The 17,317-nt window shown below is 41.7% G+C and overlaps 1 long non-coding RNA gene across 2 annotated transcripts; it reads left to right on the top strand.

Moving 5' to 3' along the window:
* The first annotated feature begins 1,177 nt into the window (after positions 1–1,177).
* LOC105724856 (uncharacterized) lies at positions 1,178–13,765 on the top strand. 2 transcript variants are annotated; one of them, XR_010345558.1, is made up of 3 exons: positions 1,178–1,300; positions 2,092–4,344; positions 10,653–13,765. It is a non-coding gene; the product is annotated as an uncharacterized LOC105724856 (long non-coding RNA). The 2 variants fall into 2 exon arrangements; XR_010345557.1 differs by lacking the exon at positions 10,653–13,765 and having other exon boundaries at positions 2,092–7,348.
* Positions 13,766–17,317: the final 3,552 nt, after the last annotated feature.

The following is a 17,317-nucleotide window of genomic DNA, read 5'->3' as shown; positions in this document are numbered from 1 at the left end:
AGCGCTTCCTAACTTCAGAGAGAAGTATAATAGAACCATATGCACCCAGGGGACCCAGAATAATTTGGTTTACAGCACTAGTGACAACCACACATCCTTTCCTTAAAGAGTTTCATTAATCACACCTATGAAATAGATTTAGTATTAAATGTAAAAAGCTGGACCACCATCGGTTTATCATTCCCCACCCTTGCCTTATTCTTTGCTGGCTGAACGCAGGTCTCCCAGGCACTCTGAATGATGAATTAACATGAAGTAGACATTTCTAGGTCAGGAAAAAGAAACACTTTTACTAATCAGTAGTAACCCTGCGGCCAGGAGCAGTGGCTCACACCTGTAATCCCAGCACTTTGGGAAGCTGAGGCAGGTGGATCATGTGAGGTCAGGAGTTCGAGACCAGGCTGGCCAACATGGTGAAACCCCATCTCTACTAAAAATACAAAAATTAGCTGGGCATGGTGGCACGTGCCTGTAATCCCAGCTACTCAGGAGGCCGAGGCAGGAAAATCACTTGAACCTGGGAGGCAGAGGTTGCAGTGAGCCGAAATCACACTGTTGCACTCCAGCTTGGGCGACAGGAGTGAAACTCTGTCTCAGAAAAAAAAAAAAAAAAAGTAACCCTGCTTAGGAGCACACACAAATGCTGACCCCCACGGAAAGCTGCAGGAGGCAGACCCTTTCAGTGGGGAGCAGAGATGGAGGAGTTTTGGTTGAGTCAAAATGTCAGGCAATACATAAATAAGGAGGCACAGAGATGCAACCACAGGATCACAGGATCCAGGTATTTAAAGCTGTCATGAAACAAAAAGCAGTTTTTGTATGTGCACACTATATGTCAGCAGAGGAACTGTGGGGGTGGTGGCTTAGCACAAAGATAGGCCACAAGCTGGAGCTGGGAGAACAAAGCACATGCGGAAGTTATGGGTCTGGGTTGCACAGCAGGTTTGCAAACCTGATGGGGAGCCGGGAGCCCATATGCATGAACAAATTGAGCTTCAGGGCAAAGCTGCGAATCACGCCACTTGTATGAGCAGCACAAACAGTGATTGGTCAAGGAAGATAGTGGGAAGATAAGAAACATGTGGCCTTAAGAACTGCAGAGAAAGGCCAGAAAAGTGGCCTGATGCTGCACCGGAAGGAAGGGGCAGGGCAAAATGAACTGAAGCAGAGGTGCAAAACACCGAAAGGAAACCTCAATGTTGCGGGTAATCTACAGTCTTAAAGAAGACACTTCCTGTTTGCTTCTTTCTGGTACAGGAATTAGCTCCCGACTTAGTCTGGGAGCTATGGGAGAGAGCAGGTAAGAGGGGGAATCTGCCAGGAATAGAAAATATTCATACAGAGATCAGAGAAGATCCTGACCCTTTAACATAAAAGGGGTGGATAATTACACAATGGAGTCTTTGAAACTCACACACCACACTGAAAAACATGTGGTGTCTTTACAGATGCATATTGGCTTTGGGACTCATTTTCCCTTTGGGACCTATTGTCAGTGGAGCATATATTCATCGAAGATGGTCCTGGTAAAATTCTCTTTTTCCAGCCTTCCATGTGATCCAGGCTACATGCTAACTGCTAAGCCAAAAGACAGCAGTCTGGAAGTGTGATTCACCCCAGAGGCAATCGTAGGACAGCAAATTATCTTCCAAGACTTGGCTAGCAGGGCAATCTTTCTGAAAGGTCATGCTGTAGTTTTGCCTGTCGGTTTAGTTTCTTGGCTTGGTGGCAATGGCAGTGTTGTTTAGGGTTTCTTCCTTCCTTCTTTTTGTCTTAGCATGAAGATCATTTGGTGACCTTGAGGGTGGGTGTGGAGGGGGAAGGAATCTTATCTGAAAGGTGTAGAAGATAAAGGCGTGGGGACTGGGCTTTCTGCGAGGGTGACCACAGTTGGCCAACTTGCTGAGGGGCCGTCAGACTCCACCGAGAGAAGGCAGAAGTGAACTGTATCTTCTGCACATGAAGCCTAAAGAAGGAAGGACTAGGACATATGGAGAAGACTTGAGGGGAGGAACTGGGTTAAAGGGACTTCTGTCCTTTTTTTTTTTCTGCACCCTCCTAACGACCTTATCCATGCCTGTGACTCTAAAGGCCATCTGCATGCTGATGATCCCAAATCCCTGCCTCCAGATTCGACCCATCTGCCCAGGTTTCAGGTGTGTATTCCAACTTCCCTCCGGATGGTTCCATTTGCTGTCTCACAAACATCTAAAACTCAGTTCCAAAATCAAATGGACTCCCACTCACCCCTACAAATATACTAACCTCTCAGATTTTCCCAACTTACTAAGTGAAGCCACCATGGATCAGTCTCTTAAACCAGAAACCTAAGAGTCATGCTGATTCTTCTTTTTCCTACCCATCACGTTGCACCCAGCAGGAAGTCCTACTGATCAACCTCTAGGAGGACGGAGAAATCCTTCATTCCTCCCCACAGCCACCACACCCAGGGGCATCCTTCTGACTGGCTCCCTTTCTTTCTCTTCTGCCATCTACAACCCATTCTCCATATACTTTGCAGTAAGGGTGACCTTGGAATTATTCCACATTATTCTCTCATATCAATGGCTTCATTTTTCACACGGATTTATATTTGAGCTCCCTAAGACCCTACATCCTGCCACTGATCATGCCTTAATTCTATTTTCTTTTTAAGAAAGGTGTTTTGTTGTTGTTGTTGTTGTTTTTAACTAATCTTTTGTATTTTAGGTAGAGACAGGGCTTCACTATGTTGCCAAGACTGGTCTCGAACTCCTCAGCTCAGGTGATTTGCCTGCCTCGGCCTCCCAAAGTGCTGGGATTATAGGCGTGAGTCACCGCACCTGGGCCATGCCTCAATTCTTATTCTGTGCCATTCTCCACCTGGCTTACTATGCTTCAGCTCCACTGATTTTCCATTCCTGTAAAATACCTACCTCAGGGAGTTTGTACGGGTTGTTCTTTCTAACTGTAACAGCCTTCCTTCAATTGCTTGCGTTCTATCTCGTTGTTTGTGTTCTACTTTCTCATTTCTTTTGTCCTCTCTTTTTGCTACACCTCATGTCACCTCTTCAAAAAAGCCTTCCCTGAATAGACACCTTCCCCAATTATTCTGTCTCTCCCTCTTGCGTATCCAAAGTTCAAATGTTCAAAGCATATTTCACAATTTATAACAATGTTTTCATTTAATGTTTTCTTGTTTCAATCACTAGCCCTTAGCCAGAGCCTTGCATATGAAAGATGTTTTACGGTTATTGTTTGATCCATGCATGTTACACCTGAATTCCACCATCAAAATTGCCTGAAACTCAACTGGTTCCCCGGAGTGTGTCTGTTCAGTAGACTGAGGGTATGGCTGCTGTGCAGGTCACCAAGCAAACATCCAGAAATTGGGCTGGACTAAAAGGGCTGATGTGTCAGAGAAAATGGCTGCATTGCCTGAGTAGGGATATCTTTCAGTCTGTGCTTAAGACTTCACCCATCAGACATTCACTGATCTGCAAGCAGGATAGCCCCAATGTGCTTTAGACTTTGCTCAATACACATCTGATCACTGCATGAGGACACTTCTCCGAGAACACAGCAGGATAGACATAAATTCTAGAGGTCTGCTGGACATCTGACAGGGTAGAAGGTTGAGCTTTTAAGTTGCCTTTGGTTCTAGCCTGGGACACACTGAGACACCATGATCCTGAGTCAGAAGAAACAGTAATTAGACTTTGCCATTGGCCAGGTCCCCTTCATCAGGTTGGCATATAACTAATAAGACCTGCCTTCCTAAAGGGGCAACTTAAAGGAAGGACGAGGGTCTGAAGGGTCAAGGATGGATGAAGAAACATTACCCAAGGTGGTATGAGAGTGTGTGAAGCTCAGATACAGACGTAAAACTGCATTAGGTGGAGAGTTAGGAAAGACAGGGGCACGAGTCAAGTAGAAATGCTAACAGAAGCCAACTGTGGAAGATGTGGGGTGGTCCGGCTGGAAAGCTCCTCTGAGAGTTGCACCACCTCCCACAGCAAAAGACCTGCTCTTGAATCTCCCATCTGGTAGGGTGCCAGAAATTCCACCTGCTCTGTGCTGCTGAAGAACTGTAACGCCTAAATGGCCCTGAAATCTCCCTGCAGTATGAAGAATTTGAGAAGTTGCATCAGATTGTTGGCAAGGCACTCAGACAGAAACACATGTCAGGAGAGAAAGGGAAGAGACAAGCCGAGACAAGCCAGGCGGCTCTGTGGAAGGAACAGCCACTTGCGTACCAGGTGGAGTGTGTGCCCTCAGGGCTGGTGTCCCAAGCCTTGACTCTGTGAAATGACTCACCGAAGCCCATCCCACAACCCTGCAGTGGAAAGATACACAGATCACAAGGTGTAGCGAGCACTTCCACTGTGTTACATTGGGTACTCCAGGTTTTTATACTAATGCCCAGGATTTATGTGTAGAGAGAGAACCGATTAGTTTGTTCACCTTCTGTTGTAGGTACAGAAAGCCAAATTGAAGGTAGGAAACTTCAGGCATGGATTAATTCAGTGGCTGAGACCTCCTGTCAAAAGCCAACCGCTTGCTCTCCCTTGGGTCTGGCTCTGTTCTCAGGTTCTCCCCATGTCTGTGCTCTCTTCCTTTGTCTTTCTAATAAGAGAAAGAGCTTTTAAACCTCAGTAACTCTGGCAAAGATCTCAAGACAGGCTCTGTTTGGACTGATTTAGTCATGTCCCTGTCTCCAAATCAATCCCTATGACTGGGTCTTTGGAATACACTGATTGGCCAGGACCTGGCTGGTGTGGGAGGAAGCTCAGTCCCACCTGAACCACATGGATCAAGGGGAAGAGAGTAGTAATTTCCCAAGGAAACAAAAAAATATTGTTAGCTGTAAGAAGGAGGAATGGAGGCTGGAAAAGCAAAAGCAAACCAAGGTGGGTGTGAGTATGTGGAATCAACACAGAGACATAATCAGGAAAGTTGTGGTACTTAGCCAAGTGAAATTGGAATGTGTGATGAATGAGAGGGGCAGGGAGTGGGTCTAGGGTACAGTAAGTAGAAGGGTAACTGGGATTACTAAGGGCATGAATCTGTGAGCGAGGCTTAGCCCAGGTTGGCCAGAAATCAGAGCCTGTGGCAAAACTTTAATTGCTAATGTTTTGCGGAGGAGTTGCAATCCCAGGGCAGAAAAGTGAAGGGGAAAGGAAGTGAGGTTGGAAGGATCAGAAGCAAACACAAGATGGGTTGCTCCTTTGTAAAGAGACCCTTTACAAAGTGTGTAAATAGCCTCTTCTATAAAGGAGCCACCTTCAGATGCACTCCCTGAGCACTGTACCTTAGAACAATCAATCGTGGGGAGGGATGGAGAAGAAATTTATGTGCCGTCTCCATTCATCAGTTTTCCCCACAGAGTTAACTCTCCTAAACTTCCATGACGTCATCTGGCCACTTCAGTATGTGAAGACAGATGTGTTTAACCTGTGCCATGGTGTTTCATCCAAGACTCTGGACATTGGCCTCAGGCTGTAGAATGTGAGACTGGCAGGGGGCTGATTGCAGGGGAGACGCAGGGGAGACACAGCAGTGAGGGCCCAGGAGGTGGTGAGGCTAAGTGGATCTGAGGTGGCACATAGAATGTGTTCATCACAGGGCTCATGTTTTCCATTAGGACTTTTCAAAAACAACTATTAGGCTAGGTGTGGTGGCTCACACCTGTAATCCCAACACTTTGGCAGGCCGAGGTGGGTGGATTACTTGAGGTCAAGAGTTTGAGACCAGCCTGGCCAACATGGTGAAACCTCATCTCTACTAAAAATACAAAAATTAGCCAAGCATGGTAGCATGTGCCTCTAATCCCAGCTATTTGGGAGGCTGAGGGAGGAGAATCACTTGAGCCTGGGAGGCAGAGGCTGCAATGAGCCAAGATTGTGCCAAAATACGCCAGCCTGGGAAACAGAGTGAAACTTTGTCTCAAAGAAATAAATAAAAACAAAAACAACTATTAATACTAGCCCAGCACTTGATACATTGCAGGCCCTTGATAAACACTGGTTCATGAATAAATGAATATGTGCAAGGCATCATGCTAGGAACTTGGGATACAATAACAAGAAAAGCATATTTCAGACAGATAAAGTCACTCAAAAGCTCAGGGGTCAGTTAGGTCATTTTGAGGGGAGCTTAGCTATGCTGAGGGTAGGCTGGACTTTGGAAACTTGCAGTCCTAACTTGGGTTCCATGGTGTAATCACTTAAACATGTCCAGATAATGGAATTTTGGGGGTTGCCTGAGGAAGAGCAAATTATGTGCAAGGCGTTATATAATGAATATATGATATCTCTATCTGTGGAGATACATATATGACTTTGCGGATGGCATATCACTCATAATTTTTTGAGATTTTATTATTAAAATGTTAAACTACAACCACTCACTCCTGTAACAATTGTAATTAGTTACAAAGCACTTATGTGTCCGAAGCCCTGTTCTGAGTATTTTGCCTATGTTAACTCCTCATTTAATTGTCACAACACTTCTGAGAGAGTGCATCGCCCATCAGGTGATCTTCTTAGACTCTACCAGATGTTCAGACTTACAAAGTGACCACAGGCCACCAGCCTGTTGAGAAGGATATAGGACAGGAAACACAGCTCACCCCAGGGTAGCTTCAGACAGTTTCCTTCAATGGCAGTTTTGAAGTCGTCCAACAGCTCAGGTTCAGGGAAACAAGATCCACAGGAGGTAAGTAAAGGATTTACTCTGGCCTAGAAGCCTCATTCTCCACCAGACCAGAGCAGTTTCAGGTTTCAGAAAAAGTGAGCGGAAAGTACAGAAATTTCCCATATACCCCCTCAGCCCTGTATGAGCACAGAGATTCCCCTGTTACCATGTTAACGTCTTCCATTAGTGTGATATATTGTTTTACTTGATGAAACTATGTTAATAGATTATCATTAACTAAAAGTTCATGGTTTACATTAGGGTTCTGTGTGTTGTACATTCTATAGATTTTTGGCAAATGTGCAATGATATGTAAGCAGTATTATAGTATACAGAATAGTGTCACTGCCCTAAAAATTCCTTGTGCTACACCTATTCATCCCAGAGCATGAACCATCGATCTTTTTACTGTCTCTACAGTTTTGCATTTTCCAAGTGTCATCTAGTTAGAATCATACAGCCTTTTCAGAATGGCATCTTTCACTTAGTAATATGCATTTAATATCACTACATGTCTTTTTGTGATGTGATAATTCATTTTATTTTAGCACTGACTAATATTTCATTGTCTGGATGTATCATGGTTTCTTTTTTTTTAATCCATTTACCTATTGAAGGACATCTTGGTTGCTGCCAAGTTTTGGCAATTATGAATAAACATGCTATAAACATCTGTGTCCAGGGTTTTGTGTGGACATACATTTTCAACTCATTTGGGTAAATACAAGGGAGTATGACTGCTGGATTATACATTAATCTCTCCCATAGGAATTTTTTTCCTCTTCCTATTTCTATATTTCAAATTTTTAAAAATTATGAAATGAGGCATGTATACATAAGAAGGATTTATATAGGCATAGCTACAAGGATACTTCAAAGCACATGCCCAGTTACCATGGTCACCACACTCATGGCAGCCCAAAGCAGGGCATCCCCATCACATTTTTACAGTTCACTTCTAATTCCCCAAGTTTAAAGGCAATTTACCGATTAGGTCTCATTCTTATCGTAAACAATGATGCTAGTGATATAGCTAACATTTCTACTTTTCCCAGGCTACCAGGACAGAACTGCATAGTCAACCAAAGTTCAGGTCTCCCAGAGGAATGACAGGTTTTGTTAAACTCTTTGTTCACATATAGGTGCTTTTATTATCCCTATTTTTCCGATGAAGAAACTGATGCACAGAGTGTCAGTAACTTACCAAGAGCACACAGTTCAACATCACAGAACAAGACTCAAGCATTTGGCTCCAGGATCCATGCTCATAAGTGCCACATTGTATGCCTCAAGCTTTATTTCCTTTTCTTACAATGGAGGTAGTGTTTATGTAAATAGGTCATGGGTTAATATCCTTAGAATATTAGATGATAAACCTGTGGCCACTAAACTTGCTGTAATGCTGATTTTATCTAAGGTCTTCTCTATTTCTGTGTTCTGGGGAAAATTTTTTCAAAGCCCCTAATTTCCATGGGGTGGGGAAGTCCCCAGGATTTCTGGGAACTTATCCTCTCTCACCCAGTCCCCTGCACTAGAACTTACTGTCTCTACTTTCTTACAAAAACCCTGATGCAGAATTTGCCTAGTTTTTCACAAGATTTGATTTTCATGAGAAATTCAATTACCTCAAGCTTTTTGTCAAATTTTCTGAGTGTTCATGAGATCATGGAAAGGCATTGCTTTGTGTAGTTCATAATATTCCACCGAACGTGGCATTTCTTCATGTCCTTTCTTCTCTTTCCTCTCTCTCCCTTCTCCCTCAGCCCCACCCTAGTTGCAAATACAGTTCTCGGTGTCTTCCTTCCTTCTTCAGGAGACTTGCAAAGACTTATTTCTCTTTATATGCTTCTCAAGGCTTTACCCATAAGAAAGGTGAGCCTGCACCCCCACCCCAAGAGGAAACTATGTACCATTTACCATATAGCATTTTTGTCTTCTCATTAAACTGTGATAGAGTTAGCTGCTCAATAGTCAGCTCTAATAAGGCTCTCGGTGACTCTCCATCTGATATCAGTGATATAATCATCAGAAATGTGTTACTAAAGATCGTTGTTTAATGTCTATTACATTCTTTTTTCCTACTTTTAATTTTCCTTTCAGTGCAGCCCACTAAATGGTAAAGAGAGCAGTAGCGATTCTCTATTTGTTACTTAGCTGGGATCACACTTTTCTCACAAACCTCAAACACTACAGCCCAAGAATCATTTCATCCAGTTGCTCTACTCTGTGTCATTGAATGCTCATTAAGTCTGGACATAAAGGGGCTTCATTTACAATACCTGTCTTTGTTAATATTTGGCCAAGGCTGCAGTTGCCAAATGAACAACAGACTGAAACATTTCTTCTCTCATTCTTTTACTGATATTTTCAAATTTTCCATGTTATGTAATTTAGGTCAGAACTAAAATTTCCTGTAAGACTTTGTATTCACTAGGTTTTAGTTCAATTCAACTCTGCAAGCATTTCAAATGCCTGCTCTTTGCAAGGCACCATGCTAGGTAATGGGAGAGGTGCCAAGATGACTGTGGGTTTGTCATTGACCTGGAGAAAGCCTAATAGGACAGGAAACATGAACCCAAATAACTGTGACATAAGGTAGACTATAACCACCCTAAGAGAAAGATGCAGATTTCAAGGGGGAAAGAGTGATCACATCCAGTTGGGAAGATCAGGGGATAGCATTAGGTTTGTCTTTAAAGACCAAGTAGAATCTTGAGAGTGATGAGGAGCATATTCAACAAAAGCAAGCGCCTGGAAGTGAGAAAATAAGGGACATGGTGAGGGATCAGCAGGGTGGGCTTGGGTGATAAGCAGGAAAGATGGGGCATATTTGAAGGATGCTGTCTCTAACTAGGTGCAGTGTGGAAAATCTGCCTTAAAAAGAGTGAAAATAGTTGAGGCTGGAAAACCTTCCAGTCTTGAAGTTATAAGCAGTCTCACCCTCTAGGGTGAAGGCTAGAATTTACCTTACTTTTTACAAACATCACTTCAATGGGCCTTTTACTTATGTAGGTGTAAGGGCAAGTACTCAATATTTTTCTTAAAGAAAGCCAAAATGCAATGCAGTAACCCAAATGCAAATGGTCTGGACAGTCTATTTAGTAATGTAAATTGGGTGTATCTTAAGCTCAATTATGTTCCTGAAGAGGTATAATTTTTTTTCCCTCAATCTAGATTTAGAATTTATGTCTGAAAAATGCTGGTTGTTCTTGGGAGATGTGTTTATAGGTTCTTGTCCAAGCATTTGTTTATAGGAGATGAGGAATGAAAACCGGGCTACAGTAGGGTTCATGTGAAAGACCATTCTGTGCTTCACCGCATGCTGGAGAAAAGGCTGTAAAGGAATTGCGTCTGGCTTGGGGCAGTGCTTCCAGGCTGCTTCTGGTTGTCCCACATTGCTGTTACATAAGACTGGACGGTCTAACTTTAGTCAGTGTGGTCTGGAAGGACTTGACTTGCTGAGTCACAGAAGCCGGATTCTTCAGAGGTGGGTTAGCAGGTAGAGGGAGAAGAAACCTTAGAGTCAATCTTCCTGGGAAGAAAATCCTTCCAAATCAGGAAACAAGGTGGTCACTGGCTGGGGTAGAGATTGATGTTTCTCCCTCTCTAGGCCTGGGGATCTGTTGGATCTGAACTGTGTAGCATGAACATCGTGGGAGCCCACGTGCTAGAGGGAGCTGACCCCTCCACGTGGAGGCAGGCCAGTGTTTCGGCAGAAACCACTCTATTTAAAGACTCTCCTATGGTGATTTAGGATGTGGGCTTGAAGAGTAGGAACGTTTAGCAGCATTTGACATTATTCTTTGTATTACACTTGTGTTAACCTCAAACCCTGAAGTTTTATGTAAAAGCCACAGCCTGGCCTGAGGTGTGCCGCGGTAAATGAAGAAGCACCCATCTAATGACCATGGGGCTGCAATGCACTTTCTCTGAGGGATGAGAAGATTGAGCAGAGATAGCTGGGCTTTCTTTTGCAGTGGAAGAGCACAGTGGCAACCACGTGGAAAGCAGGGACAGCGTCAGACTGAAGAACCAGAGATACCTGCTCCAGATCACACATGAGGCAGTGTCCAGGAACTCCATGAGAAATCTGGCTAAATACCCAGCCAAATCCAGCTGAAGGACATTCTACAAACAGGCTGGTACCCCTTAGGACTGTCCATTTCATCAAAGGAACAGAGAGGCTGAGGACTATTCTAGGGACAAGGACATGAGAAGCATGACAACAGAATTGAAGGGTGTGATCCTGGACTGGCTCTTGGATCAAATATATGCCCTAGAGAACATTTAATTATCGGAATAATTGGTGAAATTGTCATATGGGGTGTATGTTGGATAATAGAAATGTGTATTGCTGTTAAATTTCCTGAATTTGATTGTTGAATTATGGTTATGTAAGAGAAAGTTCTTGTCTTTAGGAGGCATTTAGAAGTATGATCAGGTATTTAGGAGTGAAAGGTCAGGGTCATGCTTGTGAAAGTTATTTTCAAATGGTTTAGCCAGAAAGTAACAGTTGTGTGTTTGTATATGTGTGTGCGTGTGTGTGTGTGTGTGTGCATAGAAAGAGAAAGGCAAATATGGCACTGAAGAACAATAATTTCATGAATAAGGACTCAATGTGTAATAATTTATTATCAAAATTGTAACTTTAGTATAGAAAGTAGACTTTATTTACATGTATCAAATGGTACATCTTAATCAGGTCTGCGCCATACACGTCATGTTTATAATCCTTAATGTAAGGCCAGTAGCCTCGCCGCGAGCACGGACGCAGACCCGCCCCCTTTTTTCCAAAGCCCAGACGAGCTCGGGCAAGCTCAGACATGCTCAGGCATGTTCCCTTCTCCCATGCTCGCACAGCCTGACCTTCCCTTAAAAAGCCAGTATGCAAACAAGGTGCTGCAACCCTAGCCTCTTTCTAGCCAATAGCAGCCAAGTCTTTCTAGCCAATAGCAGCCAAGTCTTTCTGGTCAATAGCAACCAAGCCTTTGTAGCCAATGGCAGCCGAGTAATTCTAACCAACGTCAAGCCAAGTCCTAGCTGAAGGCTTGTAATTCTACCCAGTGACAGTCTTGCTCTCCCACAACCAATCAAGCTCCTTCACTCCCTATAAAACCCTGTGCCTGAGAGGAGTCCATTAGACTTCTCCAGCCCCTCCTGTCAGACCGCAGAACCTCGTCCGGTAGCCTAAATAAACCCTTCACATTGGATCTTCTTGTGCTGGCCTCAGTTTCTTTCCTTTTAAACTCGGCAAGAACAAACCTTACACTTAACATCCAGCATTCAGAGGCACTTTGATAATCATGCATAGCACAATTAATAGTGCATCCCCTTTTCTCCATCTTGTAATGGTGATTTAGAGGTAGAGCTTTCTACTTGCTTGTTTCTTATGTTATGATGGAGAGCAGATGTGCTGTTTCACATGATTGCTTCACTTGCCACCCTGAAAATATATTGACTGAAATTTTTTGTATCCCTAACACCTAGCAATGTCCTCCTAAAGGTGGTTAACAAACACATTCACTGCATGGATTGAATAACTGTATAAATAGCACTTAAAGGGGGCAATGAAGTACCACCACATTAAGAGATACATAGCATGGCCATCTCCCGATGAGACCACTGGACAGACGCCATCTAGAAACATCTCTTTCCATTTGTGTGCTGTGGTATCCTCTTTAATCCAGATTCATGTCTGATTTTAGATCTGGTTCCTTTATGACTTGAAGACACTCTAGTCTTATTCCTTCCCAATAAGGGACCTCAGCAATGACTCTCCTGAGCACTCCTTGTTTTTGGCATTGCTAAGTCCATTAGTTACAGCTCTTGAGTACGTGAAAATTTTGACCTTCACCATCCAGTTTCGTCTCTAAAGCAGACTATCACGTGTGAGAAATAAAACATCTCACCTAAGTCTCTTTTTCTTCATAACATAGATACTGACATGATAGGAAGCTTAGGGAAAGAGAACTAAATTTTAGAGTATAAAACATAGATTCAAAAGTGGCTGGAACAAATTGGCTGGCACCTTACTGGTGATAACCTGCTATTCCTCTGGTGTTAGTTATCCTTTAGGATTATTCCACTAAAGTTTATTTTTCAAAAAATGTATTTCACATTATTCTATATAAGTGATCACTTGTCAGTGTTCCAGATGGATCTTAGCTAAAATTAGAGAACACCCTAACTTAGATGGTTTTTGAAGCCTATACATTTGGTATTGTTTGACCCTTAAGCTTTTACATCTCTTAGCATGGAGGACAAAGAAGGCTGTACATTGTTGCTTGGGAGTCTGTACATTTAGACCAGATTTGTATTTACACTGTCAGTATGGCAAATGAGTGAAAAATATTTAGTACATTATTGGATTTTTTATTTATTTTTTTACATTGAGTCACATGTCAAGCCCATTACAAATTCTCGACCAAAACACCGAATTCTTGAATGGAAAGCAATAACTACCAAACCTTCCTGGTTGGGAATGTATCCAGTGGGAGATGCATGTTGTAGGAAGAGTAGGCAGAGTAGCATGGGTACATGTTAGCCAAAGCCACAAAAGAGTATCCTGTCCTTAAGGATTACAGTCATCTTTTTTGCTTTTCCTCCTTTTTTTGAAGTTGCCATAAATATGCACATAATTCAAAATTCCTTAAGTATTAGGGAGTATTTGTTAACTTACTCTCCTCCTAGTATTCTTATATTATTAAAATTACATCTTAAATATAATTTATGTTTTTTGTTTTTAATTTGTTAAATTATTATTATTTTTTATTTTTACGGTCACATAGTAGGTATATTTTTATGGGGTACACGAAATATTTTGATACAGGCATACAATGTATAATAATCACATCAGGGTAAACGGGGTATCTATCAACTCAAGTATTTATTATTTTTTTGTTATAAGCATTCCAATTGCACTTTTTTAGTTATTTTTTAAATGTACAATAAGTTACTATTGACTGTGGTTATCTTGTTGAATAAAGAGCAAATACTAGATCTTTATTCATTCTATCTAACTATATTTTTTGTACCCATTATTATTCCTATTTCCTCTCCCTCCCAAGATGTGATTTGATTAATGAATAAACAAATGAGACTCCAGACCAAGAAGTGCTCAGTTCTAAGTGTGTTACTCCAATGTATTATTGATTTAAATATGACCACCCATTTCATAAAGGAAAAGATTAAGGACAATAAGGATAGTAATTCATATTCAGAGATGAAGAACATGGCAGGCATAAATTCATACCTGGCAGCTGATAAAAAGTTAATGGATAAAAAGAAAAAACAACCACTCATTTTCTATTTCACCTTGTGTTTTCTCCCTAGGTGATGATTATCAGATTGTAAAAGCTAAAACAAAGGCTTTCGTTAAGCCTTGGATAAGAGAGAATTTTATGAGAACTCTTGGCTGCCAGAAACACTGATATAATTGAGCCACTCTCTAAAATTATTGTGAACAAGGAGATAATTGTTGGGCGAGGGTGGGCAAATGGGAGATTCTGAGTAATAGAAAGACATTGTTAATACATTCAACAAAAACTTATTGAGAGCCTTCCTATAAAGAGAAATTAGACATGGTTCCTAGAGAAGGGAGACATTCAACAGATAATATAGTAAAGCTTTGGAAAGTGCAATGATACTGATTTGTATAGGACATTATCAGTCAACCAGAGCTGTTGTTATAAGCATGGGTTTATAAGTCAGACAGGCTAGAGGATGATACTGGCTCTGCCATTTACAAGCCATGTGGATCTGGAAAAATAATTAAACTACTGTGACCTTCATCTTCCATCTGGGAGTAAAATCAGCTTCACAGGCTTGTGGTAGAAGTTCAGTGAGATAATGTAAGTAAAGCACTTAACACAATGCCTGGCTTAGGGGATGTACTCAATAAAATGATAATAATTGGGAGTTATTATATCTATAAAGCATGTATTGGTGATGCTAATCCTGGGGAAAATTCCAAAACTGACTGTCAAATAATGCTTTTTTCAGCATCTAAAAAGAAAGCATGTGACCACTGACAGCTATAATAGATTCATTAACAAATCAGCTACAATTAACCTCATTTCTTTTTTGACCTAGTTACCTCCACACCTACTTACTAGCAAGTCATATGAAAAAAAGGTAAGTAGGCAAAGTGCTAGTGGGTTTAGCAGGGCACACAGCAAAATCTCTTCAACCGCTCCACAAAGTGTGTGGGAAACCCAGGGTCCAGTCATGAGCAGCCATGTGGATCTGCATGTGGTTGATTGCTGTCACCACAGGGGGATGTAAACCTGGAGAGCAGAGGATAGGACCACTGTGCCGGCCTTCCAGGTCAAAACTTCATGAACAAATTAGAAAAGAGCACTAATTTGGTTTGGCTCTGTGTCCCTACCCAAATCTCACATCAAATTATAATTCCCAGTGTTGAAGAAAAGGCCTGGTGGGAGGTGATTAAATCATGGGAGGAGATTTCCTCCTCGCTGTTCTCATGATAGAGCTCTTATGAGATGTGGTTGTTTGAAAGTGTGTAGCACATGCCCTGTCACTTGCTGTCTCCCACTGGCCGTGTGAAGATGTGATTGCTTCCTCTTTACCTTCTGCCATGATTATCAGTTTCCCGAGATCTCCCCAGCCATGCTTCCTGTAAAGCCTTCAGAACCATGAGCCAATTAAACCTTTTTTCTTTATGATTACCCAATCTCAGGTAGTTCTTTATAGCAATGTGAGAATGGGCTAATACAAGCACTGATGGCAGTCTGACAAAATATGACTTCTCATTAGATAAAATAAGTCATCTGTCTCATGATGGATTGAAGACCAAAAGGAGCTCTCTCTACAGACCAGAAAAATGTCTTCAGGCCCCTTGAATTTTTTTCTAAACATAATCTTCAAAGTAGATGTGGTTATCATAGACTACGTTGTCTGAATTCACAGAGAATATAATAAAGTGTAAGTGCTCTGCTCCATATTAAAAGCAAGGAAATTGTAAACTACCCATCTAACTATATATGTATGGATATGTCCCTTCTACAGAAAGTGAAGACTGGGCACAGTTGCTCATCACTGTAATCCCAACACTTTGGGAAGCTGAGGCATTATAATCACTTGATCCCAGGAGTTCAAGACTAGCCTGGGTAACATGGAAAGGCCCTGTCTCTCTAAAAAATAAAAATAGCTGGGCATGGTGGCTCACGCCTGTAATCCCAGCACTTTGTGAGGTCAAGGTGGGTGGATAACAAGGTCAAGAGATCAAGACCATCCTGGCTAATATGGTGAAATCTTTTCTCTACTAAAAATACAAAAATTAGCTAGGCATGGTGGTGCACACCTGTAGTCCCAGCTACTTAAGAGGCTGAGGAAGAAGAATCACTTGAACCCAGAGGCAGAAGTTGTAGCTAGCCAAGATCACACCACTGCACTCCAGCCTGACAATAGAGCAAGACTCTGTCAAAAAAATAGTAATGATAAATAAAATATAAAAAGTAAAAAAGTATCCAGGTGTGGTGGTATGCACCTATAGTCCCATCTACTTAGGAGACTGAGGGAGGAGGACCACTTGATCTTAGCCCAGGAGTTCAAGGCTGCAGTGAACTGTGATCATGCCACTGGGGTGACAGAGCATGGTGTCACCCAGATCCAGCTGGGGTGACAGAGCAAGACATTGTCAGAAAAATAAAGAAAGAAGACAGACAGAAAGAAAGAGAGAGAGAGAAAGGAGAGAGAGTGGGAGGAAAAAGGAAAGAGAGAGAGAGAAAAGAAAGAAAGGATGGAGGGAATGAGGGAGGGAGGGAAGGAAGAAAAAGAAAGAAGGGAGGGAGGAATGAAAGGATGGAGGAAGAGAAGAAAGGAAGAAAGAAAAAGAAGGAAAGAAAGAGAAATAAAGGAAAGAAATAAAAGAAAGAAAGAGATGTAGCATTGTAAATCATACAGCTTGTGGCTATGTTACACTAAATATGCATATGACATAATACGAATTAAACTCAGTTGCTTGATGTCTCAGTTTTACCATTTTGTAAATAGCTGAAACTGACTTTTGGTGACAAAATATAAGCTTTCTCTAATTTTTCTGATAAGCTTATATATTACAAGCTTATCAGATTATAATTAGATTTTGACCTCAAAATTAAAAGAATTTTCATTTCCTGAAACAATAGATTATTCAAAATTTTCTTTAGCATTTTATAAAATTGATGTGTGTGTTTGTATAGCATTAGGCCTTAATAATATATATTTGATTCTGTTTTCATGGAGCTCCTATAGGTTATGTTAAGTCAAAAATACAGTGTGTTGTCTCAATGGAGCACATAGCATGTAAGTAAGTGAGCAGGTGCCTTTTGTAAACTTTCTACTCCTCAGAATTTTAATTACAGCTTTTTCATATCTGAAAAAGCCAAGTGAATCTTTATGATAATCTATGTGCAAGCCACCCAAGGGGCCATACTTCTGGAATGCATTAGTCCCTCCTTGCATGGGGTTGACTTTGTAAAGGAAAATAACTGACCAGGCAGCAGCCTAGTGCCTCATAATTTAGAACCAGCAGTGATCAGCTTTGTGGTGATCCTACGAAACTTGTACTGGGTAGAAGAATAGTGTCCTCCCATCTCTCAAATTTATTTCTTTTCCAGAACTTGGAATGTGACTTTACTCG

The sequence above is a fragment of the Aotus nancymaae genome, unplaced genomic scaffold, assembly GCF_030222135.1.
Source record: "Aotus nancymaae isolate 86718 unplaced genomic scaffold, 86718_ANA_hifiasm-v0.15.2.pri h1tg000036l, whole genome shotgun sequence".
Classification (NCBI taxonomy): domain Eukaryota; kingdom Metazoa; phylum Chordata; class Mammalia; order Primates; family Aotidae; genus Aotus; species Aotus nancymaae.
This window is presented reverse-complemented; position numbering and strand designations above follow the sequence as displayed.